The sequence below is a fragment of the Microcebus murinus genome, chromosome 13 (genome assembly GCF_040939455.1).
Source record: "Microcebus murinus isolate Inina chromosome 13, M.murinus_Inina_mat1.0, whole genome shotgun sequence".
Lineage (NCBI taxonomy): Eukaryota > Metazoa > Chordata > Mammalia > Primates > Cheirogaleidae > Microcebus > Microcebus murinus.
The window spans coordinates 22,878,217-22,904,525 of record NC_134116.1 but is presented as its reverse complement, the minus strand read 5'-3'; the positions used below and the strand labels follow the sequence as shown (position 1 = coordinate 22,904,525).

Here is a 26,309-nt window from a genome sequence, read left to right as displayed (position 1 = left end):
AGGAACATCATTCCAGAAGCTACTGTCTCTAATTTAAAAACATCAGTGCAGGATAGAGAGTGTCTCCTACTGAGCAGAAAGCAGAGACCAGAAGAAAGTTCACTGAAACCCCAGAGTGCAGACCACTTAGAGAATCAGAATAGTCAAGCACAAGGTTGTGATATGGATTCAGAGACCAGAATGGAATGCAGATCTGCCAATCTGTGGAATCAACCTGGATGACAAAGCCGACAGGGATCAGGGATAGCGATGCAGGCATTGGCCACCTGGACGGGTGTCTAAGGCTTGAGAGTAGATTTGTGAGTAGGTGGCAAAAGGACATCACAGCAAAGCAGACATGAGGAAGAACACAGAATGAGGCATCAGTTTATTGTATCCCAAATATTAGTATGGTCCAAGGGTACAAGTACCTATAAAATAATATATTGCATTTATGAAATACGAGATTCCTGTTGTATGCTGTGTGTATGAATAAAAAAATTGAGCACCTACAAATTAGAGTTCAGGAAATAAGTGTTTTTGTAATTGATATTAATTTCCTTTTGAGTTCCCTCCCCTGCTAGGTAGGGGTGGTTGGGGTGGGGTGGGACTTGCCTTATGTTGGTGAGTTGATAGTGTATTATTTTTCTCCAAATTTGCTTTTGATTTCCAAATACTTTCTATTAGAAAAACATCCAGCAAGTTCAAAGTTCAACTCCCTTTCATTTATTTCTCTCCCCCTTTCCTTCCCAAGATCTATGTGTGGGGGAAAAGTTAGAGGCCTCTAGTGAAGACGTGAAGGCCCCTATACCATATGGCCAGTGCTCTGGTTCTGGGGTGTGGGCATCTGGTCTATTGCGGAGTGTTTGGTCTGATTTTGTCCTCTGAAATTTTGCTTGCATTTTCTCTTGAAATATGCAAAACGTGGCTCTCTCTTGTTGATCACCTACCTCTTGCTTAGTACTGCAGATACCTTCTGAAATCTGAGCTGTTGTTTACATTTGTTTATCTGCTCAAGTGGCCCATCCCATAACCCTACCCTGCAGTGCCCTTGGTTCCTGCCAGAGTTCAGACCTTACGGGTTCTCCTTACTGCCTGCTTGAATTTCTGAAGCTTTCTTAATATGCATAGGCCATAGATGCCAGAAATTGTCCTCCTAAAGTTTCAAACAGAGGAAATATTCAAAACTCCATAGCTTCTGTTTCTTCCCACCTCATTTCCAAAATATTAGGCAAAAGTTGGGAGGCATCTGGCAGCCTGTTTCCCCTACCTTTGTTTCTAATTCCTTCTCACAAACCCCCAAGACTAAAGGATACATATGGCCCCTTCCTTCTGTGTGGGACTTAGCCTGTGACTTGAAAACTTAGTTATCCAGAGCAATAAGCATCATGCCATAGTTGATCATGAGATATGGACCAGACATTAGCAATCACTGACTACAGGTTGCACAAAAGACACGAGATTACATATATCCCTTCTTTTCTTTCTCTTTTTAAAAGATACATGTTTTTCAAATCTTCAATAATGAACAGGTACTAGATATATTCAGAGAAAGAAAAAATAGTGTTTACAACTTATACAACATAAGTCTGAAAAGAATCCTGGTTTTGCGGAATACTGTGATGTAAGATTGTGCAAATGCTCAGGGACAGAGATGGATGAAAGACACAGGAACGGCAGCAGTGGTTGGGCAGAAAACCTTGGACATTAAAAACCTGACTTGAGTAAGGGCAAAAGGAGTTTGTAGAGTCCCTGGGTCGGGCGTTCTTTCAGAGATGTTGCCAGTCAAAGCAGACAATCACAAGTGGGAGAATTCCGAGAGAAGGTGAAGAGTGTTCACGTGGAGGGCTGCAATTCAGTGTTTGGTTTACTCTTCATTGTGGCTGGATAACCCTACAAAGCCTCAAGACGCCATATGTTATGTATTATCGGTTAAAGGAGAGCCTTGTTTTTGTAATGCATAAGATAATTTCTTCTGTTGAGATGCTGCGGGGAATGTGTGGGGAGTTCATTGGCTCCTTAAATACCTCTGCTAGTCCCTCCTACAGCCCACTCCAAATTACTAACGAAAGGAAAGCCCGTGTGCTTGCTGTGTGAGCTCAGTGGTGCCCCAGCTCCTCATGCATCTGAGTGCCTCTGCTGAGCTCTTCTTCAAGAGAAATTCTGTCATTGACCCTGGATTCTTTCAAAGTTTACCCAGCACATTTTTGTTCTTCTCAGCCTACCGTTTTGCTTTTAAATTTTTAAGCCATGCATCCATTATACCATCTGCTTCTGGTATTGGTACCCAGAAAGACATTACCTGTGATTAAGTCTCTTTCACCAATGGGTGTAAACCTACCCAAGGGGAGATCATAGGGGGGAAAGAGTCATTGTTCATGACACCAGGACCAAATAACTTCAAAAGAAAGATCACAAAGATGACAATGGAATATTGTCTTAGTGACTTTTATTAAATAATGGTGAGATGCAGTTCAGCTCCAGTACTGTTAGGCACTTAATAAATTTCACTGTATAAATATGGCTGGAATTAGATTGATCGAATTGAGCCATAATGGGAATTTGGAAGTGACTTTATTAATAAAGAAGAGTTTGAGGTCTTACATAGGAGAAGGAATTTTTAATGTTCTAGCTTGCTATACTGATCTTCAGAAAGCATCTGTGGTACATTTTGTCCTAAATAAATATTTCTCAAGAGAGTACTCAAGTGGCTATTAAAATTTTAAGTGCCCTGCATCTTTTTAAATAAATGCATTGCTTTAGCAAGTACAAATGTGAATCTCCAAGATTCTCTCACCCCACTGACTTCTGCCTAACAGTGCAAGTATTCATTTTTAGGTGAAAAGAGAAGTCAGTACAGGCAGAAATCAAAGTTATACTGATGAATAGTTAATTCTTAAATGGCTGCAAAATTTATTAGCATCTCTACCAAGACATTTCATAAGTATTAAATGATGTCAGTGGGTTTCGTACCTTCGTAAATATCATGAATAAAATTGCCAAGCAGATAACTCTTGATGAATTGAAGAAAAAAATGATTTTTGGTCTAATCCCCACATTGCAACAATCATAGCTGAAAAGTAAAGTTCATGGAGAATGTATGCCATATATTAAATAGCTAGAGAGGACAGTAAGTAAATCACAGTGATGCATGTGGTAAGTCGATAGCTTTTAAAACACTAAGCAGTTTTAGTTAGTGTTTACACTTTCCATGAAGAAAATATCGTATTAATAAAACTTCTGTTGAGGATTAGTTATTGGTGCTACACATTGCTGTGATGTGACATCCAGGAGCATTTTTTCTTTTTTTAATGCATTAGCAGTGATGGGATTATAAAAGCTATGAATGAAGTGAATCTTATTTGAAATAAAAATGAACTGCCTCAGACATTTGAAACAACTTCATATATCTTGGTTTTTCTTGTAGTGGGATCACATAAACAAATGCATATATGTATATATATATATACACACATATACATATAATTTATGCATATCGTTCATGTGTATATATGTATATAATCAGATAGTCAGATTACATGTTTTGCCATAAATAGGTCATTGTACATGACTGAACGTACGATACATGAAGGTGTACCAGTTCTCCTCCTCAGTGTCTCTGAAGCTCTCTGTATTGCTGCTCACATTCCACTTTCACATTGGTTCTCTCTCCATTTATGGATTCCCCATCCTGTCTTTGCCCATTCTTGCTTGGCTCACTCCTTCACACTACTTGTTTCCCAATGTAATAGCCTTAGCTCCATGTTTTTCTTTTTCATCTTTTCCACCCAGATCTTAGTTTTCCTTCTACGTCAGCCATCGCCCCCATTTCAACGAGAAGCACTCATATGTTTAACTCTGATTTCTGACCTCTCATAAGCCACGGAGCAGCATGTTTGACTGCCTCTTGCACATCTTCATTAGAACTTCCCGCAGTAAATTGCAAGTTCATCCATCCCAGGGAGAACTCATGATTTTTCTTCGACTTTCCCAGACACCCTTCCTGACATAAGTACTTGGCATTTTCCCATCTCTGTTACTGGCAATGGAATTTTCCTGGCTCATTCCCGCCAATATCTGGTCATGTGTCTAGTTTTCTCTATCTGGCTTTGCAGATCCTCTGTCTAATCCTTAAACTATCATTTCCAACCCACTTCCTTATTACTTCAGTGCTGGCAGTCAAGTATTTTGCCTTTAAGCAGCAATAAAAACAACTCCACAACAACAATTATACTGCCTTTTTTCTTTTTTAATAACCGTCATTCTTTACCTACCTTCTTTTTTTTTTTTTTTTTTTTTTTTTTTTTTGAGACAGAGTCTCACTTTGTTGCCCAGGCTAGAGTGAGTGCCGTGGCGTCAGCCTAGCTCACAGCAACCTCAAACTCCTGGGCTCGAGTGATCCTTCTGCCTCAGCCTCCCGGGTAGCTGGGACTACAGGCATGCGCCACCATGCCCGGCTAATTTTTTTTATATATATATCAGTTGGCCAATTAATTTCTTTCTATTTATAGTAGAGACGGGGTCTCGCTCTTGCTCAGGCTGGTTTTGAACTCCTGACCTTGAGCAATCCGCCCGCCTCGGCCTCCCAAGAGCTAGGATTACAGGCGTGAGCCACAGTGCCCGGCCTTTACCTACCTTCTTAAGATACGACTGCTTCTAAATCAATAAACTAGAGAGCTATGAAGCAAAATGCTTGATTTCCAGCAATGAAACCTAGGTCCGGAGAAGTGTCACATTTGTTAAGTATAAATACTGTCATCATACATTTATGCATATTTTAATGAAGCATAGACCCTAAATTTTAGAGGAATTTTTAGCATATTATTTTAAGAGAACAATTATTGTGATTTTGACTTGCCACCAGGAAACTGATCTATGTGAAGGAACAGATGACTGTACATAGTGTTGCCTTCTATCTCTTCACCTGGAAGATTCCTATCAAATTTCTTCCTGTACTAAGCTGACACTATATCCATGTGACAATATGGATAGTGATGGCTCTTCCCCTAATTCCTTCAGTTCCAGGGAAAAAATAGGGTTCAATAAATAATAAAAACTTACTGCGTGTTAAACATCAGTGGAAAAATATTGTTCGTGTTCTATTGCCTGTTTTCAAGATTTTAGTTTCAGAGCAGTATTTTATTATGCTTTCACTGAGGTTTAGTAACAAAGATAAAAACAGCCCAGGTTGTGGAGTGAGAGATACACCCTGTATTTCTGGTCTCATTGTCAACCTGATTTGTCTGCAGCAAACATGATTTGTGCTCTAGTGAATCCCCTTTTAATTCTGCTTTCTTTATGTGCCTCAGTTTTTTCTTTGAATCACTCTTTAGTTAGGACGTCGTGCTTACAGCGCTCTGTAAATTATATTCTACATGGAAAAATCCAAGCCATTTTAAATAAATTGAGAAATATTTGAAAGCAAGTAAAAGTGCTAGACGGCACTCTTAGAGACATTGTAGTTTAGTGTTAACAAAACAAAATACAATCAGCCAAACCCTGATGGAGCAGCATGTCATCATCAATGACATTTCCTAACCTAATGTTACTGATAGGGGTTTTATTAGTTAATTAAATGTGTGCAAATTACACGCACTGTTGCGGATAATGTAGGAGAGGATATGCATGCTTCATTGAAGCTCAATTTCCTTTTGAGAAATTATCACTACATTATTTAACTTTCTAAAATAAGCTACCTACATTTCTCTAATATTACTATTCTATATTTCAATCTGTTTTTCACTAAGGATAGTTTGTTTACAGTTTATATTTGGTAAGCCTTGTAATACATTTTGGGGAGTGTTAGGGGAAACATTCTCACATAAATAGAGCAAATTTCCTATGATTTGTAATCCGTTTACTTGAGTAGGCTTGAAATACAACAGGGACATTCAGAAATTTGAGCAAGAATTTATGCCATGTTTATACAAAAGCCAGATTTCTTTCCCAATTTTTCTATCCCTCCCATTACTTTTGCTCTGATTTATGGATTTCATTTTATTAAATCAAGTAAATCAAGCATTTATTCTAAACTCCTAGTCTGTTTTTTTAATTTGTACTGTTGTACCTCTTCCATTTATTAATTCCTTTAATTATTCATTTAGCAAATATTGACTGTCTCTGAAATACAGTGGACAATGTTCCTGATGCTGGGAATGGACTGGTGATTATGAAACAAAGTTCCAATTCGTGGGAGGCTTACTAATTATTTATACTTTAAACCTTAAAATTTTGTCTTCAACAAGAAGGACTTCATTGCTTAATGTACGTTGCAGTACTTAGTTTATTTACTGGAAATTAGGTGAAAAAGAACTGCACATTCAGAATTCCTACTGTAGGAGCTAACTTGAAAATATTATCGGGAAGAAATTTACCCTTTCTCCAAGCATAGGATTAACTGTATGGCAGTTACCCTGACGCTAAGGATAAAATATCTAAAAGAGAGGCAAGAACTACCTGTTTCATTCCTGATAGTGGTCATTTGTGTCTTCTTTTTTTGATGTCCATTTACATGCAACTTGTTCTTTACAAATTTATTGTTGTTAGTTTTATTAGAGTTTTGTCCATTTTACTGCTTTTTCCAAAGTTGCAACTCTTTGCTTCGTTGATAGCCTCTGTTGTAATGCTTTTTTCTATTTCATTGATTTCTGCTCTTTATTATTCCTTTCTTCTACTTTCTTTGAGTTTATTTTGCTCCTGTTTTTCTAGGTTCTTGAGGTGAGAGCTTAGATTATTGGTTAGAGACTATTCTTTTTCCCAATGTATGCATTTTGTGCTATAAATTCTCCTTTTAGCACTGCTTTTTAGCTGTGTACCACAAATTTTGGTATGTTCTATTTTGATTTTCATTCATATTTTCATGCATTGGTATGTATTCTTTTATGTCTCTTATAACTTTCTCTTTAACTCAAAGATTATTTAATAGTATGTTCCTTAGTTTCCAAGTTTTGGGAGATTTGTTTTCTGTTATCTTTGTGTTACTGATTTCTAGTTTGATTCTATTGTGGCTGGAGAATATAATCTGTATGTTTTTAGTTCTTTCAAATTTGTTGAGATTTGCTTTATGGCCTAGGGTATGGTCCCTGTTGGCATATGTTCTGTGAACTCTTGAAAAGAACTTGTAGTCTGCTGTTCCTGGGTGTTCTAGAAATGTCAATTAGATAGATTCTTTCAGCAGATAGTGTTATTAAGTTCTTCTGTAGCCTTGCTAATTTTCTGTGTAATGGTTCTATCAGTTCTTGAGAGAGGGTTACTGAAGTCGCCAACTATAATTCTAAAATTTTTTTATTTTTCATTTTGTTCTGTTTTTGCTTCAGATATTTTTGCAGCTCTGTTGTTTGATGTGTACACATTTAAGATTGCTTTGTCTTCTTGGTGGTTTGACCCTTTTATCATTATGTAATGTCTTTTCTGTCTTGGATAATGCTCTGAGTCTATTCTACCTGATATTAAAATACCTTTCCTTCTTTCTTTTCTCCTTCCCTCCCTCTGTTCTTCTCTTTTCTTTTCTTTCTTCTTTTAAATATTTTTTTTTTTTTGTTAAGACAAGCAGCTTTATTAGGAAGACTAAAGTGATAGTATGCTAACTTGAACAGCTAGGTTGTTTAAGGAAAAACTTGAAAATTCCTTTTTTGATGTCCTCCAATATTTAGATTCCATTTACATGCAACTTATTCTTTCTTCAGACCTCTCTATCTTCAGCCCAGAGTTGAGGAGAAACATGGCTTAGTTTCCCTCCAATCATTCGTGGACTCCAGATAAGATGCTGGACCTTTGAGCCAACAAGCAGGTTACTGGTAACAGTACCTCTAACTCTGAAGGCTTTTCGATGTTATAAAGGAACAAGCTGCTCCTGAATCAGAAAATTATTTAACTAGCAATATATCCAAAATAGCTAAAGCTACTCTAAGTATAATCATTAATGAACAGACCAAGAAAAGACCAAGGTAAGCATATGTTATCTATAGGCATTTACTGTACTTCAGACACTTCCTTATGGAGCAGATTTTTATCTTCTCTCCCAGTTATCCCGGTGGGTTCACCATTGCTGGCCTTTCATGCTTTCTTTCGATTAGGGTTTGCATGGTATATTTGACTGGGAGTCCTGGCTACCCATCTGGCCATGGAAGGAGGAGTGGCCTTGTTACTGCTGAGTGGTGGTAGAAGTCCTTACTCTTTTACCAGGCCTCTTCTGATACCATCCCAGAGCAGAGATGGTAAGGTACTTCATTACCAGTGGGTTGAGGTAGAAGTATGAGCTGTCACATGGTCTCCACTGACACTACATATTAATCCTTAACATTATCAATAATCACATTAAATATAAATGGTCTAGATATACTGATTAAAAGACAAAGACTGGGAGAATGGATTATAAAACATAATCCAACTTTTAGCTATCTGCAAAAATCTCATTACAACTATAATGACATAGGCTTTTTGAAAATAAAAGGATAGGAAAAGATACATCATAGGAACATTAATCAAAAGGATGCAACAGTAGCTAAATCCAAAAATAAATCCATCCAGAAAACCTAGCAATCCTAAATATGCATGTATCAACAATAGGGTACTTTTAAAACTTTTCCATTATGGCTTACTTTCTTACGGCTATTTCCAAAAGCAAGGGTAAAACTGAAGTTTTTGTTAGTCTATCATTTTTATTACAATAGTATTGATAGCTCCAGCATGTAAAGCTATTAATAAATAAAATACTACTTGGCGATAATCATGTTTAGATATACTAGTTTGAGCAGGATTAGAAACCCAAAAGTATGCTGAATCTGTTCACGTTTGCTATCATTTTAACGACATTCGAAGCAACAGTTTAAACATTTTTGTCTCTTGAGAAAACTGTCAGTGCTTTATAAGAAAGAATGAAAATACCACAGCTATAAAAAGAAATGTTCAAAAGCTTCAATCAACTTTTTGTTAATATTCCAGCTTTAAAATTATCGTCATTAAATCCATATCTATCAAGACAATGTATTTCAAATAATCAGTTTTCTCCACGGCCTGCTATACCTAAGCTAACTGACAAGTGATTATGCAGATTGTGTCATTGTTATATTTTTAAAAATGCCAATAGACATTCCCCTCAAAGCAGCAAGGAGCTACTTTTCAAATTCACTTAAATGACACACATTATTCTGTCTTTTTCTGGCAGCCCTTCAATTCTGCCCAGAGCTTTATGGGTAGATGCCTTTAAATTGTGGAGGAGACAGAGTACAATGTTGCATTCATTATTCCAGACAGTTGTCATCATACTGAAATGAAAACTCCTTTTAAAATTTTAATTAAAATGCCAGAATTGGCATGCCCTTTGGGTTTCTAGATAATATAAAGGTTTTTGAACTATCTGGAAATGTTAAAAATTTGTGCAACAGGGAGGTCCTCCAATGAAGAAATGGGTTTTAAGCAGAGCTTCTGCCAGTATTTATTCTTTATATATGGCAAACAGAAAACAAACCTCCCCAAACTTAGCTTTTGTTTATCATTCCTTGAATAAGGCAGATTTACAAAACAATCTCCTAATTGGAACATATATTAACTCATTAGAAACATTGATTAAAAATAATTTTATTCTTTCGGCAAGAGAAAAGTAATGCCAGATTTTTTAGTTTAAAAAAGTATAGAAGATCAAACTCAATGAAGAGACTGATTGTTAATGATCTGAAATCTAGATATAGCATGATTGCAGGGTCAATTAACTCAGGGGCTCCATGACTTCTTTAATTAATCCAGGTTTTATTAAAATGGGGCATCTGTTATTGAACAAAAGGATGGTGAGAATATTGGTTGGGCATCTATACAGCCTGGTGGACATACCAGGCAAATAACCAAGGATTATGTTAAATAAATTCAAATAGCCAAACCTTGTTAGCTTAGATTGTGGGAAAACCTTTAGTGTAAAAATGAAGAATAATCTTGGTTATTGTTTATCAAATACATTTCACATAGAGGTATTATAAGGTTGTAATTTCTCCTTCAGAAAAAGTTCAGAATGGCTCAGTATCATGTACTCTGATGTTCATATAGAGCAATGACATTATAATATAATTTCCATTATATTGACATACCTTGTTAGCCAGTTAGAATGATGACCTTACTTGATAAACTGAACAGATTTGTGAATATAAGTAATTTAGGAGAACACTAATGGATAATAAAGGATCTCTTACTTGGTAATATTGACAAAGCAGAGTCTACAGCTATATGGGTCATCATGGCAGATGTTTCATCCTGATTTTCAAATCTAGGTTGAAATTAAAATAATTCTTGACATCTGCATTATTCCAAAGCTAACAGAGATCCAGATTCATGACTATAGAGTATAATTATTCAGGATATATTTTGATTCAGGATGAAGCTTGGCAGGGGATAGGGGTGGAATAACCTTCGTGTAGGCAACATAGGGGCTACCACATACACCAGAGAGATCACAAAGGATGATAATAAATGGATTTAACTAGCCAAATCTAGGTAGTTCAAATTTTGGGTAAACTATTAATGCAATAATGAGAGAGAATACTGCTTCTTTTTATCAAAGAACATGATCTGGGTGATGCGGAAAAAAAATAAATTAAGAGAGTCTTACCAGTGATAAAGTGTAAGTAATTCATTAAAAGTCACATTTTTATTGAGAGTTTCTTATAAATCAGGCTATCAATGAACCCTTTCAGTCTGAGTTATTCCTTTAACACATGCATGAGGTACTGTGAACTGAGTATATGTGATGAAGAAGGCAAATAGTTATTTGGACTCATGGAACTTCTATTCTAGTGGGGAAGACAGAAAATGGACAAATAAACACTTAAAAATATCATTCAGTATTAGATGGCAAAAAGGCTATTAAGGAAACCGAAGCACTAGTGTGAATAGGAGGGAAATATTGATATATAGTGCAATGCTGTGTAGTATGATAAGTCCCTAAGAAACCCTAAAACTGATGGAGGGATCTTGGTGTATAGGCAAAGATGATAGAGATCTAGAAATCATCTTTAGCCTTATTTTTATTAAAGCGGAGCCTATGATTGGAGATCTCGATTGTTTTTGTTCTTTTGTCCAATTAGCTAATTTTTAAAAATTCTTTTTATTTCATCATATTATGGGGGTACAAATATAGTTAAGGTTACATATATTGCCCTTGCTGTCCCCCCCCAAGTCATAGCTTCAAGCGTGTCCATCCTCCAGGTGGTGCACATCGCACTCATTGTATAGGCATACACTCATCCCCTCCTCCTCCTTTCCTCCCTCCCACCTGCCCACTGCCTATAAAAGTTGAGTTTTTTTTGACGTTTTGGTTCCATTTTATATCTTGCCATCAAATTGGCACTGATTAGCACCATGGTGCTCAAATGGTGGTAGTGTTCACCAGGGATTTGGGGGTGAGGGGAGGGTAAACACACATCTTAGAGATGTGGTGAGCATTGTGGAAGGGAAGGGCATACCTCTAACCCTTATTAGGGGAGAGGCAAAGATATAAAATGGAACCAAAATGTCAAAAAAAAAAATCCAAAAAACAATGAGCTAATTTTGACGGTGGGACTTGGGGCTGCATCAATCCCACATTGGTAAAACATTCATTTCATTGGGTTATTTGGCCTATTTCTGGCCTGATAGAAATAAAGATTTATTAATGCTTTGGGATTAGCTTAACTCTGGTGAACTTTGATTTCATAAATTCATTTATTCTCTCATTCTTTCAATACATATATGTACCAAATGCCTGTTGTTCACACAAGGCCTTATAGTAGACATGTGACTGAGACCTAGACACTGCCTGTAAATAGGTAAGACACAATCTCTAAAGAAAGATTTGTATCAAGTCATTAAATATGAAATGTCTGATTTCAAAAGTGTAGTTTTTTAATATCTCAAACAAGAAGCAGTACAATTAATCAAAGTATGCTCCTAAACTATCCACACAGTTTTGCCATCTTAATGGTAGCTTGTTTATGAAGCCTGGAGAGAGAGTGGCCTTGAAATCACGAAAGGCATTTTCCAAAGCTTGTTGAGAATTGAGTGTTTTCCTCGTAAGAAGTGGTCCAAAGCCTGGAAGAAGTGGTGGTCAGTTGCTGCAAGATCTGGTGAATACAGTGCATGACAGAGAGTTTCCAAGTGCAGCTTCTGTAGTTTGAGCAGTGTCGTTTGTGTGACATGTGGCCAAGCATTGTCTTGCAAGAGGATTGGCCTGTCTTTATTGACCAGTCTTTGATGCTTAATCACAAGCATCCTCATGATTTCATCCAATTGGTTGCAGTAGACATACACGGTAATTGAGTGACCAGGTTTCATGAAGTGGATGATACCAGTGCTGAACCACCAGACAGACATCATTAGCTTTCTTTGATGAATATTTGGTTTTGGACTGTGTTTGGCACTTCATCTTTATCCAACCATTGTGCTGAACGCTTGCAATGGTCAAAAACATTCCAGTTTTCATCACACGTAACAATATGCTATAAAAATGGTTTGCCTTATGTTGTGGCAGCAAAGAAAGACAAGCTTCAAGACGATTTCTCTTCTGACACTCCTTTAATTCATGCAGAACCCATCATCTATCCAGCTTCTTTACCTTGCCCATTTGTTTCCAACATTCCAATATTGTTGGAATAGTAATGCCAACGTTGCTGCTAATTCACACATAGGTTGAGATGGATTCACTTCCTCTACAGCTTTCAGATGATCATTATCCACCTTGGTCTCAGATCTCCCACATGGCTCATTTTCAAGATTAAAATAGAACTTTTATAGAACAGAATAGAACTTCTCAAACCATCAATGTACTATGTGTTCATTAGTCACATCCCTCCCAAACACTTCATTGATATTTCGAGCTGTCTGTACTCATTGGTTCCATGACAGAATTCATATTAAAAAATAACACGAATTTTTGACTTATCCATGGTTTCACAAAAATTACTCTAAAATATTTTTTGAAAGATAATCACAAGCTTTTGAAAGACTGAGGATGTACCTTCACAATAAAAATCAAATAAGAAGTGTCAAAGTGAAATGTCAGAGATATCCACTGTCATACTTAGTATTTAAGGCAATCGGACATTTCATACTTCATAATCTAATACTGACAAGGCAGAGAGTTTCAGATGCCTTAAGAGAGGCAGAGGTTCTCCTCCTTTTGAGGAGACGATCTGTCTACCATGAGTTTGTGTGATCTTGCTTTTATTAATATATCAGTCTCTCCGGGTTTGTAAGGCTCTATTAATGATTCAGTATTATAAATGATTGGAGTGGCCAGGCACGATGGCTCACGCCTGTAATCCTAGCACTCTGGGAGGCTCAGGTGGGTGGATTGCTCGAGGTCAGGAGTTCAAAACCAGCCTGAGCAAGAGCGAGACCCCATCTCTACTAAAAATAGAAAGAAATTAATTGGCTAACTAATATATATAGAAAAAAATTAGCTGGGCATGGTGGTGCATGCCTGTAGGCCCAGCTACTCGGGAGGCTGAGGCAGTAGGATTGCTTGAACCCAGGAGTTTGAGGTTGCTGTAAGCTAGGCTGACGTCAGGGCACTCACTCTAGCCTGAGCAACAAAGCGAGACTCTTGTCTCAAAAAAAAAAAATAAAAATAAAAATAAATAAATAAATGATTAGAGTGCCAATGAAAAGAAATTAACGAACAGTTTCTTAGCTAGATCTGCTTGCTTATTGCTAGGTAGGTGTCAAGAGATCTGGGTTATAAACCACTGTCTGAACTTTAGGCAAACCATTTCATTTCTCTGTGCCTCACTTAGCCAGACCATGAGGGTTATCGGGTAGATACTACTTTATCTTCTTTCTAATGCAGGTTATTGTACATTCTATTATTTTAGTCCTAGAACCAAAACAAGCACAGACAGTTTAAATGTAGGCATTAGGCTTTTCATGTTGCCTCCCCAGGCTTCCCTTTTTTTAAAAAAAATATGTGAATTAAGCCCTTATTCTACAAAGCAATATTCTCTATACAATTCTGGAGTCCATTAGAAGGACTCCACTTTCGTTGAAACCTTAGAATATCAGATGTACTATTGTTAGTAAGGAAGTCGTAAACCGGGTCTGTTAGCCTGTATCTGAGACCTAGCTGATAGAATGCATATAATGAGAAAATCATTCTTGAAGGACACTCTATACTGTGGCTTGTATTTGTATGTAATTCTGTTGCGACCAGACAGATGGGTGACTATAAGCAAAATATCTTTCTATTCCCTTCTGAGACATATGCAGGGTCGTCCTTCCTCCAGTACTGCCACGGAGCAGCACGCAATTAGCTACAGAATGTTACCCACCCTGTTGGATGCAACTCAACATCTCCCTCTGTGGTATATAATAGTACAAAAGTGACATTAAACCTATCAAACAATGGTATTCGGGCAGCATGGCATCACACAAACCCAGCTGTTTGTGCTAGTGATTTTGTTTTTCACCAGAGGAGATTTTTGGGGTGAATGTAATGAATGGACAGGCTATGCGTACTTTTAATGAACCCCAAGTTAATGCTTCATCCTTTTTCTGTCCATTTAAATGCAAAGGAGCACATTTCACATCATAATGAAATAAACACACCAATACACAATCTCCTTTCTTCATTCTGAGCCTCTGCTTCCAGAATTAATAGCTTCCTGGTAGGGAATGTTTGACATTGTTGCTAAATTCTAAACAGGGATCTAATTCAGAGGCAAATTTACATCAGCTTATATTTTAACTTTTAATTCCTCTGGCAACTGAAAAACAAACAAAGCAGGAAAGTATAAAGAGTGACTTAATGACAAAAAAAAATTAGAATGACCCATATGTTGAATCAATGAGAATATCTTTCTTGTTGTTCCATTTTGCTTCGTGTGTTGTCTGTGATGATAGTCTGTAAAGCAAAAAATGTAAGCCACATTAATAAAATGAATGCTAAAACCAATGCTCCTAGGAATGAATGATTCAAAAATAGGATGAACTAAACAATGATATGTTAATCACACAGTTAATTCCTGATTGACGGTTTATATCTCTGTTTCGTTAAATCTGAGGTCAGTCTTGTGTATTTATAATTACATACTATTAAATAAACATATCTTTTTTGCCTCTATTATATATCCTTTTTCTTTTAATATAACTTAGTAACAAGCAAAAATAATGCGAGTTCTGCTTAGCAGATATTTACCAAGCAGTTAAGTTATTGAGTGCCTCTAATATCCCAAGCCCTGTACAATGTCAGAATTGCTGCCCTTAAGTAGTTTGTAATCTGGAGATCTACTATGCAGGTGACATCTAGTGAATCATCAGAATCACCCGGGGGACCTTTTATAAAATTATACATAGACATTCTGATTTAGTGGGTCCAAGTAATAACTCCAAAGTCTGCCCTCTTTAGAGTTTTCCTCACTGATTTCAATAAACTCTCAGAATTGGGAACTTCTGAGGTAAGTAAAGTACGTGAGAGATCTGAAAAATACTTTAGAAAATATCTATTCCAACGTATTCATTGTAAAGGAACACTTAGGGATCACAGAGCAGGTAGGCAGAACCAAAACTTGAGCCAGGAGGCCTGAGTAAAGCAGTTCCCCATGTTCAAACAGTTTCCCCATCTCTGTGGCAGCTGGGAGGTCAGCAAGCAGCAAGGTCATTCACAAATCTAAGTGTCTGTCCAGGGCATCCTCTCCTGCAACGGAGAATCTTTCCCCTGTGCTGGGGATATGAGTGACTCAAGATACCAGTGGGTTAGTACTAGTAATATTAAGTCATGGAAGGGAAGATAAGAATGGTAGGAGGGAGAGAAAAACGTGGCTTAGCTTCAATACTACTAACATACTAACATGGCCTTTGTGAATATTTAGACACTTGGATTTTGTGTCACTGTCCCTCAATCATTCTACCTCTTTCAAAGTCTGCTCCTCCTTTATTTTTGAAGTAGGTTGAATGCACATGAGTAAATAAATAGATAACGAAATAAAAATATTAAGTAATTGTTACTGTGGTTTATCTACCTGACTTCTTCATCAATTAAATACGGACATAGTAATCATATTTTTTTCATTTTACCGTTGGCATATTGAACTGAAAATAAATGTAAGTTTAGGCCTAATTTTAATCTTCCCTTAAATAGAAAACAATTTTATTTAAAATTAATCCTATGTCCTGAGACATGAATGATGTTATGACCCTTTTGGTCTTTGATTTCATCTCTGATCATCGTGTTTTTGAGGAGTACCACAGAATCCAATCAGTGACAATGTAGTCATTGATAAGCAATTGAGTCTTGCATCAGTCGGCCTTTTTAATTGCTTCATGCCACTTCTCTCTCTGAAATCCGTGTTATCCTGGCCTCTGAAAATTAAAAATAGCTCCTCTCTAATAGGGTATCAGTCCTAATTAATTATTCATAAATTATTATTTTCCTGATTATTCTTCTGACTGGGATGTAAATGACATTAAAAGTCTAGACTCTATATTTGGAACTCACAGGAGCAAACAAAACTAATGGCTTTAAGCGAGGTGAACCAGATGATGCCTTTGTGTGCAGTAATGTAATAACATGGCAAAGCTGAGAGAGGGAGAGAGATTATTCCATTAACATTGAACATGGCTTAAAGAACTAGTAGTTTCCAATATACAGACGGAGAATTTCTTTCCCTCAGCTGTACTTAAATCTTAGATGGCGTGAGGTGGTTAATGTCTGAGTGAGTCTGGATCTTTCTGGGACTTCCCTCCCCCTACCCTCACCCCTGACATATACAATGGAAGAGGGAAATGTGGGTCATCATAAATCGTCCAGTGTACTCTGCCACTGTTTTACAACCGGAGGGAAGAATGACTCTTCTCATCCTCCCTTCCCCCACCCAGGGCAGCCGTTTCACAGGGCCAGTGCCAGTGGCCATCCTGGCTGTACAACCTGTACGACATGAAAGGGGACCTGAAAGTGGGCAGGGGCTCCTGGCAGTTGTGCTCGCTTCCCTTGGCCCTGATTTCATGACAGCTTCCTGTGCCAGGCCAATTAATTTTAAAACTTTCCTGCAATGGATTGTAGAAGTTGGACAAAATGGGAAGGAGGGCAGAAATGTGGTTCTTCCCTATTTGTGGCCTCCCTCAAGCAAAAGGCAAATATAACTGAGGAATCCCAGGATCTTTTCTGTTTCTTCTTGAGAGTAAAAATTAAAGAATTTTTTTTTGTATACAATCTTTTCCAGTTTTATTAGAAATAGGAAGCAGAATCCTCTTTAACTGCCATCTGAGATTATGTCCCCCCTCCCATTATCTCACTAGGGGCACCACTGTCATCAAGTCAATGTATATTCTGACCCTTGGTCCATTTTTATCTGTTATTATCTATAATTAATACATAGGACTAATCTTCATTAGGATAATATTTTTATTACTTTATTTTTGTTCATTTTTGTCTTGTTTTCACCATATTCGATATTTGGAAATCATTCCCTATGGATACATGTGATTTAGTTTGTTGCATTTAACATGAGACCCAAGTGCTTTATCAGTGAATACAGGTACCAATTGATTCTTTCATCTCCTGACTCATAGACATTCATGGGCTATTACAAATCATTCTGTCATAAAGGTGATAGAACAAAACTTTAAGTGCTCTTCTCTAGTTTTTCTAAGTATATTCTCATACGGAGCACTGTGGGATCATTTGGTGGCTATTTTTTTAAAAAAAATATTAAGAATTAAAACTTTTTAAAAATAAAACTAATTTTAAAGATTTGCTTGCACACTGTGACTGTGTCATAGGTGGTGGGCTGCCTCAGAGCACAGCTGATTGCATCCCAGCTAATTTGCACAATAGATTATGCATTGGACACCTATTTTTGGAGAGGAGAGGTTGATAAGACGAACATGGAGGACATGGAGCAAGCCAATGCTTTCCCGAGTCTGCGTGCAGATGTCGTCTACACACGCATGGAAGTAGCCTGAACAGAGACCCTTTCGTTGAAACAGTGCTCTCTGTCTTAGTGATAGTTTTCCTGATCCCCAGAAATAGAAAGGTCAAGATATTATGGTCTGGTTTCAGTGAACTCATGTCACCCAACCTCTTTTCCTCATATCTGTATTATAAAGCATATAATCCTAAAAGCAAGTGAATACAGTAGCAGTTATGGGAAATTAATTTTAAAAATGCATTCGGAATTGGGTTTTCCATCTTCATAGTGACACAAAGTCAGGGTTTACATTATATCAAACAGATTCATGCTACTTAAAAACTGCCTTAGTCAGTGGATAGTATCATAATGACTGAATTCCTGTGAAGCACTTTGCTTTGTTTTGTTTTGTTTGTGCTTGAGATAGCCGTCTACTATACCATTGGAGTTCTAACAACAAAACAGAAAAGCCTTGAAAAATAAGAAAACACTTGAAGGCTTTGTAAACGTTGGTTAGGCATCTTTAATTGCAGACCTAATTACGTTATTATTGTGGTTTGTGTTCTGGGGCCAGTAACTCTGTATATGAAAACTTATTTCTGTATCATTTTTTCGTTTGAACCATTCTTTAGTTTCTCTACTGTATTTAGTTGTTTGTTTCTGCTCCCCCTTTTTTTTTTTTTTTGAGTACACTCTCAATAAAACATATATGTAAAGTCCTGTTCTGGCTGTGACCCATTTAGGCATTTCTAAACACTCAACATGTGCATAGCTGTTATTTTCAGCGTCATGCTCTGAATACTTATAAAATGAATTGCTGAATGTATGTGAACAGATCTAACTTACTGTTTTTAGAAGTATATCGTCTGTTAATATTTTTTCCTTGATTTCTTTTCCCCACGAAATAATTTCTCTACTAAAATGCAGACTTACAAGTTAGTTTAATTTTTATGAATAACTTAGATAGTTGTAAAAATGTGTAATTGTATAAGTGCACACACACTCACGCATACAATCTTCTCCCACAAACCTCAGTCTGGCTACAGCCACAGAAAAGACAAATGAGTATTCCTCAGTAGCTCTGGAGTGTCACAAGATGCTTCATATTTAGGATAAAGATGGGTAGGAGGAACACCAGAGCTCTGAGGCGGATCGTGACCTCCTAAGCCCAAATCTGTGCAAAAGTCCAAGAAGTCAGGAGTATGAACTTTTGAGCAAAATCAAAGAAGGTCTGAGGCTCTGTGTCCTGGAGAGGAGATAGGCACATGTGAGAGTGTTTAGTGTCTTTAGTGTCAGGAAAGGGGCATGAGGCTGGAGAGCATCCTGAGCAGTCTCTTATACTGGACAACTCTTGGCGTTTACAACTTGCTTTTATGAGCCTTGGAGAGATTAGTTTGTCGGAGGGTCAGCCTGACCCAAGAGGCAGAGGTAGAAAGGACATTGGTCTGGTTTGAGAAAACAGTGATCAAACAAAAAGGAGGCCACCACTTTAGAGCTCTCTTTGTTGGCAGCAAAGGATCTTTGTTGCCCCAGGATCAACTCTAGGATAAAATTCTATGAAGAAAAACAAGAGGTTCTTTTGTTAATACTGTAGTTCTATGGCTTCGGTTGGCTTGATGCAAATAAATTGTTCCATGTGTGCCTTTTGATGAAGAAACTGATGTTAAATGTCCTATTGTCTCTTTACCCATACTTTCTTGCCTAAAATAGAAGATGAACAAAATATCTGTGCTATCTAGAAGCGAATACTTAATAAACAATGTCCTTGGGAAACTTGCGAACCAGTCTGCTTTTCAAAAGACTCACCTTTTGTTACAAAGGTCGCAACAAGGTAGAATTGAAAAGTTAATCAAACAAATGTGTATTTTAATATGAGTAAATTGGTTGAATTTTCATGTGGAATAGCATTTTCAAATGAATATTTTCGAAATAGCACTGTAGATTTTAAACCCAGTATTTCTTTTTCTGATTTGGTTTTATTTGCATTCAAAATCATGGCCTCTCTTTGAACATTTTAAGGTATTTTAAAAGCCTGTAGCAGAGTAACTATGCCTTTGAAATAATATAGAAAGCAAAATATAAATATCAAGACTTTAGTAAGTATTTCTTTAGGCAAAAGATTGAACATATTGTATATTTTTGAAATCGGAAATGACCAAAGAAATCATTCTGCTATTTGATGGCTTCCTACTGCCTACTTGATAAGCATGAACCTCCTTAGCATGAAATAAGGCACTAGCTCCAAACTGATGTATTAAATTCATCTTCTGGCTCAGCTGTTTGCTTCTTATTTTCTCCTACGGTGACATAGTGACTCCGTTGTTCTTCCTTCAGCATGGACTGCCTTTACTCTGCTCTATCTGCAAATCTCCACTCACCTTTCAAAGCTGAGTATTCAACACACTTTTTCTATAATGTAAGTCTTTTTTTTTTTTTTTTTTTGAGACAGAGTCTCACTCTGTTTCCTGGGCTAGAGTGCCATGGCTTCAGCCTAGCTCACAGCAACCTCACACTCCTGGGCTCAAGCAATCCTTCTGCCTCAGCTTCCTGAGTAGCTGGGACTACAGGCATGTGCCTCCACCATGCCCGGCTAATTTTTTCTATATATATTAGTTGACCAATTAATTTCTTTCTATTTATAGTAGAGATAGGATCTCACTCTTGCTCAGGCTGGTTTCGAACTCCTGACCTCGAGCAATTCACCTTCCTTGGCCTCCCAGAGTGCTAGGATTACAGGTGTGAGCCACCGCGCCTGGCCTATAATGTAACTCTTAATTAATCAGTTAGTTACTCCCTCTTTGTGTGTCCATGGCACTTTGTATATACTGGTATTTTAGTACTTGTCACGTTGTAATTTTTATGTGTTTACGTGGCTTTCATTCTAGACTGTGGTTCTTACCCTAGACTCAAAGTCCTCTTTTTATAATACACATTTTGTAATGCCCTATTATTATTAATATCTTGACGTAAAATTTTTAGATATATGACTTAACCTATCTTTCTTATCTTAAAAAAATCAGTATAATCCCCTAACTATATAATATGAAGGGAAATAAAAAGAAAACATTTATAATATACTAATATAATAAGGTTTTCTATACCAAGTACTCAAGAATAACTTTCCTATAAGGTAGAATTGGCCCCTATATATTTCCAAAATGCTCCTTAGGGGACAGTATCTTCTCTGCTGAGAAACATTAAACGAGACTATGAGTCTTGTTATGGCCCAGACTATATCTGTGTAATTTTCTATTTATCCCAGAACCTACAAAGTAAAGGATCAGGTCTGTAATACTAGACTGAGCATTACCTGAAAATGAGTAGTGACTCATAAATACTTTTGTACATCAAGTTTATAGTACTTACTAGTTTCAGTTGATTATGTCTTAATTTGTTGGATTGATTTATATTAGAAATCTATTAAGAACTTGAAATAAGTGGATGGATGAAAATGAGTGACCACTAAATTTTTAATCTTTATCATACCAATAGATCAATTTATATTTTGTATATATCCACCATTTACCTTTCCAAAGGAAGCAGGAGTAAATGAAGATATAAAAATACACATAATGAATTGTCATTTTTGGCAATCGTATATACCCCTGGAATTTAGAGAACCTAAGAGTCAATCTTTGTTACTTTTCTTACTTTCTTAAAATATAGGAGAGGGTATCTATCATAATAAAATATTGGTACAATAAAGTCATCAAGATTACCCAAATGCTTTGTCTTTTTAATTCAGTTGCTGTTTTTCTTTAAATGTTGCTGTACCCTAATTTTTTAATCAGTGGGAAATTAAATGTATGTAACTTGTTAATCTTATACATTTCTCATAGACCATAAAAAATTGGTGCATGGTTTGATTAATAAAACAAAAAAGTACTTTAGTCTCTAAAAAATAATGGGATTAAATAATTAGTGAAACATCTAAAAAATATTGCTTTTGATGATAGAAGAGTTGAACAGCTTACATTCTGTCTCAAAAAAAGAGCCCTACAAGTTTCTCTTTGCCCATCTTGCAGGGGTAAAGAAGTGCTAGAAGACACTTTTAAGTGGGGAAATGTTGGCAAGGAGTATTTACATGTTATTTATGTTCTTAACATATAGGAGAAGATATCTATGTTATTGTCCGGGTTTATCAAGTTAAGCTTATAAGTTGCTGATGATAAAAATGGAAAAAAATTATAGTTAAGTTTTAAATCACAGAAATTATTTCAGCTAATTAAATTAGAAGTGTAAGAAATAGTGAGGAAAACTATTTGCTGAGTACCGACCTTGTGGCACTGTGTTAAGCACTAGGTGTATCATGTTGAGGGAAACAGACATGGCACTGGCTCTGTGGAGATTCTTTTCTAACTGGAGAGACCTAAAAAGTAAACAAGAAATCTAACCTAACATATCCATACATAAACAAATTGAGAAAAAGCCATTAAAGAATAAACAGAATGTTGTGATATATAATAATGTGACTGGGAGATGGCACTGGGCCTGGCAACCATTAAAAGGGAATTTGAATAACAACGAACCAGCCAGGCAGAGAGCTGAGGCATGGCAGGTAGCTCTGAGGTTGTCATGATCCAGAAACCGGAAGCAGGACAGTGTGGATGGAGGAGAGGGCACCAGGGGGGAAAGAAAGAGTAAGTAGGGGAAGGTGGGCAAGGGTCATGTCATGCAGCTGTTCCTAAGCCAGGGAAGAACTTTGGAGTTCCTACAGAAGTAATGGGAAGCCATTTATGGGTTTTAAGCAGGGAGTGACTTGATCCATTTGATTCATATTTTGAAAAGATCCTTCTACTGTTATGGAAGAAATGGATTGCAGGGAAGCCTAAAGACGTCTTGGAGAAATGCTTAGACAACGGCTCACAGACCAGGGGCCTGAATAGCCAGTGGCAGTGAAGGTAGAAAGAAACAAACGTGGTCCAGAGTTTATTCATTTTTAACTTAACTAAAAATACAGAGAAATGACTATTGCAGAACACGCTTTTCAGTTTATATTCCCTATTATGGCTCCTCCCTTCCTTGAACGCCTGGAACTCGTTTGTGTATTTCTCATGAATGCTTTCTTCCCCCCAGATTTTAGTTCAAGGATCAGTTTCCCTATTATAATTATAGTTTACATAGTAATAAGTAAAGTAGATTTTTATATTAGACTGTAATTTATGTAGTTGCCATTTTGGGATAAAAATAGCTGGATATTGTCCAGTTTGTTCAACCTAACAGACTCAGAGTTTTACTGTTAATATTCTCATTTAAACACTTGGCTAACATGGATGTGTCCTATAATTAAAAAAATATTTCGTCGCTTCTGTGGATAAATAAATGAGGGGTCCAAGTGGCATTTCAGTGATGAAGGACACATTATTGCTCTGTCTCAGTCCCTAGACTCATAGAGCACCCTCACCAGGCAATCCAGGATGCAGGGGGGGAATGAAATGACCACTTTATTAAAAAAGCCCACCTTCCCACTGTAGTCAGTCAAACGCTATTATCCTTTTATTACTCTGTAATTTTGAGGGCAAGTTCAATGAATAACTGTAGAGGCTATTAAGAGCTGTCATGGAAAATTTATCTGTCTTTAAATGGAAGGTAGAAACATTACTGCAGAAGCAGCACTGTTTCCATGTAGATAATTCTCCACTTTGAGCTTTTTAAAACGATGTTTATTGTTTCCTACTATGTCTCCCCAGACCATTCTAACACTTGCAGTTGTGATCCTGCCTTTTTCCTCTTGTCAGGAATAAAATTTATGGAAGAAGCATGGCCCAGGGGCACCAATCTTGTTTCATGTTAGTGTCTACACTGACAGTGCACAATCAGGGTCAGTGGTAACTTGCAGAAAACATAGTTAAATCTACCCAGCTTCTTAAAGGGCACAAGGCCCAGAAAGAGCCTCTGACACCCTTCCTTCTTTAGCTCTATCCTGGGCATCTGAGAGTGAAAATGTGGCTGGTAGAGGTCATCATAATGCATAGAAATAACTAAATATTTCAGAAAAATCATTGTATTATTGTCCTGTGGTTGCTGTTGCCTTAGTAAGAACAGAAATTTATTTTCTTATGTTCTGGAGGCCAGGAAACTGAAATGAAGGTGTTGGCAGGGCCACCTCTCTCTGAAGATTTCAGGGGAGGGTCCTTTCTGGCCTCCCTCAGTTATGGCTGCTCCTGTCATTCATTCCTTGGCTTGTGACTGTATCAGTCCAACCTCTGCCTCTCTTCAGGTGTGTCCTTTTTGTCCTTATTCCATTCCCATTGGATTAGGGCCTAGCCTAATCCAGCATAATCTCAACTAAATTCTTAATTATATCTGCAAAGACCCTGTTTCCAATTAAGGTCAGATCCTGACTTTGCAGATAGCCATAAATTTGGGAGAGAAGAAGACACTATTCTACCAACTATAGTCACTGACTTGGTGGTGGTTTTTTTTCTAATTTCAATTTCATCAACTTTTTAAGAAGCTACTTATTCTCAGTGCTTTGCCTCTAAGAATAAAGTGGGGTAAAGACCGTTGATTTATAGGATTCTCAGAAGATCAGATTACCATAAATCTCTCAATATACAGTTAGTAAGAGAATAGAATTCAATAAGGAAGGATTTTTATCTAATTATAAAATGCTATTAAAAAATTTGCTCAACTGAACTCTTGTGTGGAGACTTTCAAAGAAATCCATTTCCACGTATGGTTTGAAGTTATGACTTTTTCATTTAAGTGTATTTGGAATATTGATTCTTGGATATAGAATGAGGTTCTAGCTTGTGGAATATTTGCCTTTTATGTATTTATATAAAGTTTTAGTCCATCAGTTTTATTTATACTACCAATATTAGTTCAGTCTCAATTCTGAACACATGTATCTTATACAACTATCTGAACAATAGTTCCATTTATAGCTCTTACTGTGGGACAGTAATGCTGTCACTTTTCTATCCATTATGTTATGCAATCCTGTATCACAGCAACCCTGGGAATTAGGTAGTATTGTCCCTGCTTTACAGATGATCAAAATTGAGGCTTAACTGATATGTTCAAAGACATATAGGTGTCAGCAAAAGAACCATTATTCAAATCTAGGTCTGTCTGACTCCAGGGTGCAGGATTTTGATTACTATCCAATGCTTCTCTTCAAAGATGTCCATCCTGGTTTAGAAGGAGTTCTATACGTTTACCTGCAGTTAACTAGTGTCACATCAAGCTTATATTCCTGATACCTGACGTACTTTTCTGGGTCTCACTGTGCCTGGCCATGCACTTACTGGAACAGGGCTCAAGTTCTCTTCCATGGGGGCGGAGCTGTTTCTTCCAACTCCTGGCAAGTAGATTTGAGCACAGGCAGCTGATACTGAATGAGGTGGCAGAGATTATTTGCCTTTGGGGCACCTTTCACCTTCAACTAAGATTTCATCCGGGAAGCTGTATGTTTAGATGCAGACTTAGGTCACCAAGAAAGCCAAATAGAGAATAGAGTAGGCATCTTGCAAGCTCAGGTGTGTTTGCTAGATTAGAAGGTGACTTTACACCCACATGATACCTCCTTAGATCTGCCTTCGTGATCACTGCAAGGAGCAAACCCTCGCCTCACCCTTCCCACTACTCCCTGTCTGCTTATTCTACCTCATTTCTCATCACAGCTCTTATCACCACCTGATGCATTTTCATGTTTATTCATTCCATTGTTTTCTGTCTACCACAAGGATGTAAGCTTCATCAGGGCAAGGTGAAGCCCTTGTAATTTTTACTTCTGTATCCAGTGCCTAAGAAAGGGGTTGGCATAACAGCCCAAAGAATGTGTGAGTGAGTGAATGAGTCAGTGAATGCATGAATGCAACACGGCTAAACCAGTGATTCACATCTGCTTATTTTTTTTCCTTCTTGTTAACTTTTAAGAAATTATAGGACTTCACTGAGCCTTAAACACTGATAAAATGTTAGTATTAAGATATCTACTAAGCAGAGTTGTCTTACCTGGCATAATGATGTGGGGTGAAGTTAATGATTACTATTGGGTGGGATTCATATGAGAGCTAAAAGAATGTCCTAGAGCTAAAGTAGTAGGAAGGCTGAATGGGTAAATTATTAATATTAGAAATGGCAATGATTTGACAAAAATATATGCTGCCTAAAATAAATAGTTATAATGCCACTTATATATGTACACATGCATATATATAGTATATATGCACACTACATTTAATATATTAAATATATGTTTATTAAATATATACAGTTTCCTTACTTTTTTCTCTTTCATTAAAGTGAAATCAGCGCAGAATAGTGTTACATTATTTACTTATCTATAAATATCTATCATCAGAAAAAAACCATTTGGGATAAATTGTTGACCCCTCTAAGTTATAGTGTAAGGATGGGAGAGCTTTTTACATTAAATCATTGATTTCCACAAAATATGAGTCCACACATGATTTTATTGGGACAAGGACATGTAAAGGAATATGATCCTTGTTTGCT

General features: G+C 37.0%; 1 protein-coding gene and 1 non-coding gene across 2 annotated transcripts in view; one reads left to right on the top strand and one right to left on the bottom strand.

Annotated features, from left to right (window-relative positions):
* The window catches only part of GPC6 (glypican 6), a 1,089,202-nt gene that overhangs the window by 115,671 nt on the left and 947,222 nt on the right, over positions 1-26,309 (top strand). The window lies entirely within an intron of this gene.
* On the bottom strand, positions 7,961-8,031 carry LOC142875312 (small nucleolar RNA SNORD22). The gene has a single exon (XR_012922701.1). It is a non-coding gene; the product is annotated as a small nucleolar RNA SNORD22 (small nucleolar RNA).